Raw genomic sequence first — 2,774 nt, forward strand, 5'->3', positions numbered from 1 at the left:
GGAGTGGCCAAGGTGCACAAAAGATCAAAACCGTATTTTGGATTATTCAGTGCTAACTCCCCCCTTCCCAGCATTGCTGAGGCAAATCTGGGCGTTTCTTTTGATATTCATTTGACTCTGTTTACCTGGTAACTGACCTTGGTCAGCTGCTTTGTTTTCCCGCCTTGAAACCTTCATAAGAGACAGTTTTCTGAATAAATCTCTCTCTTTTGCCTGATCAGAAACCGTGAGTGCTGTCTTCACTCTCTGTGTCTCTCCCTCCTGCCCTGTTTTTCTCTCCCTCCCTCAGGAGAAGGGCCCGTAAGGATTCCCCGATTCTCCGCCCTGCTGGTCGCGGAGGACTAAACGAAGAAACAGGTACCACCTAATGCCCCTGGACGAGCTCGCCGGACAGTCACGACAATTCACAATGTAGCACTTTGTCACAGCAGTCCTAGCTCCCTAATTCAGTTACCTTCCTGACTATATGGGCCATTCATTGGAAAGCCCTTCATTTTCTCTGGACTCAGTATATAATTCACTATTGTATTTTGAAGGTTTTATCCCCATTATCATTTTGTAGGCCTTGCCAATCCATGAAATTCCTAACAAGCAATTCCAGAATCTGTTACTTAAAAATCTACATGTTAGGTTTATAAATTCTCCCAAATATAGGATAAGAAAAGTAATCTTAGAGGTAAATAATATATCTGTCTGGCCTAAACAACAATATAGGCTGAATAAACTTTTTCTGCAAACTAGCATGTTAAAGCACCAAAATGTGTTGATTTTTTTTTTGTACAGACATTTATGGTGGCTTTCTTAGAGAATGGTTATCAAGCTGAATGCAGGCCATATGTTATCAAAAGCATAAATCATACACAAAATAATGTTATTTGGGTGATGAGTGAATTTCAGGGCAAAAAAATACACATAATAAAAATTGCGACTTTATTATATATACATGTTGAAAGATGACAATTATGTGTTATGATTTTTTAAAATTGTACAGTAATTTGAGTTGCAATTACAATTTTAAATGAACAATGAGGAAGGATAATTATATCTCATTATGTCAACTGGGCTGCTCTAATGAGCTGCCTTACTAGACACTAGTGAAAGTAAAATTTAAAAGGCTCCAAATATGATTTAGGAGGCAAAATGCTATCTTTGTCTTATGTTTTTGAATTTTTCTCTAGAAAATCATATTTGGCAGTGACCCGTTCAAGTTTAGGAGATACACTTCATTTGAAAGACCCAAAGAGGAGACTTTATTTTGCAGCTAATTTCTAAAAAATTATTATCAGGAAGAATAAATAATTTTAAGCAAATGAATTAAATTAAAAATCTGGAAATACAGTTAAGGAAAACAAGCATGGGTATATCTATTTGAGTATTTGGGGGGGTGGGGATGTGAAACTATGAATCCACAAAGTCATTAAGTGACTCTGAGCACAGTGTACTTAAATCTTGGCTTCAGTTTTCTCATCTCTGAATGTGAATAATATATATGTTTCTCTCAAATTTATTTTGATGATTAAAGGAATTTTTAGTTGAAATATGGTCAGCTGTTAGGTAGCAATCAGACATTGTTCATCTCCTCCTTTCTGTCCGTTTTGAAAAGAAAAGATGGTTCTGACCTTTTTATGTGACTCTTGAGAACACAAAATCATTCACATTTCACTTTTTTTGTTGAATCACCCTCAATCTTATAAAATAATATCAGATTATTTGGGGGAGGGAGCTCACAGTTGTGGCTCTGTTGTAATATGGGCAACAGAAGTGTCTCCAAAGAAATGCTCTTCTGAACACTTGTCCTCCCTGGGAAGGTCTTTAGGGGGCTCTCTACTGGGTCCTCTTGTGCTTTTCTCTGACAACATTTTGCAAATATTTAAAAAGAGAAACCATTGGGGCCCCTGGGTGGTGTCAGGCGAGCCTCTGACTCTTGATTGCAGCTCAGGTTCTCATGGTCTGTGAGGTCGAGTCGCACAACTGTACTTTCAGTGTAGAGCCTGCTTCAGATTCTCTGTCTCCCATACACTCTGCTTCTCTCTCTCTCTCTCTCTCTCAAAAATAAATAAACATTAAAAAAGGAGAGATCCTTTATTTTCAGGACACTCATTATCTCATAAAGTTATTTCTTTAAATCCTTCTGGCTTTCTTAAGGCAATGGCATTTAAAGAACTACCAATTGGAAAAGAATCAAAATACAGACTAGTAACATACAGATTTGTATTTATTTTGACTAACCTTGCTAAAATTGGACTCCTTCCATATTTTATCTTCCTACTTGAAATATGAGAGGTCAAAATACCTCTCATTGAGCAATCTCGCTAGAGAAATATCCATTCTTAATCTAATCTGATTGCAGGTAAGACTGATTTAAAGGTAAGACTTACTCTTTATATAGAGTTGTGTTTGATGTTTCAGAGGAGGAAGAGTAAAGGAATGAAAATCAAATTTTATCCTGGGAAATTGATGGTAATTTTTTTTAAATTACCCCTGCTTCTGATAATTCATCTTGAAAATGTTAAAGACACATGTGTAACAATAGTTTTAAAAATGAAAAGTGAGGTGTCTGGGTGGCTCAGTTGGTTAAGCCTCCGACTTCGGCTCAGGTCAGATCTCACGTTCCTGGGTTGGAGTCCCGTTTGAGCCTGCTTCTGGTTCTGTATCTCCTTCTCTCTCTGCCCCTCCCCCTCTCACGCTCGGTCTCTCTCTGTATCAAAAATAAATAATACATTAAAAAAACAATTTAAAAAAATAAAAATGAAAAGTTAGAAAAAGATAAAGTT

The sequence above is a fragment of the Suricata suricatta genome, chromosome 1, assembly GCF_006229205.1.
Source record: "Suricata suricatta isolate VVHF042 chromosome 1, meerkat_22Aug2017_6uvM2_HiC, whole genome shotgun sequence".
NCBI classification, from domain to species: Eukaryota; Metazoa; Chordata; class Mammalia; order Carnivora; family Herpestidae; genus Suricata; species Suricata suricatta.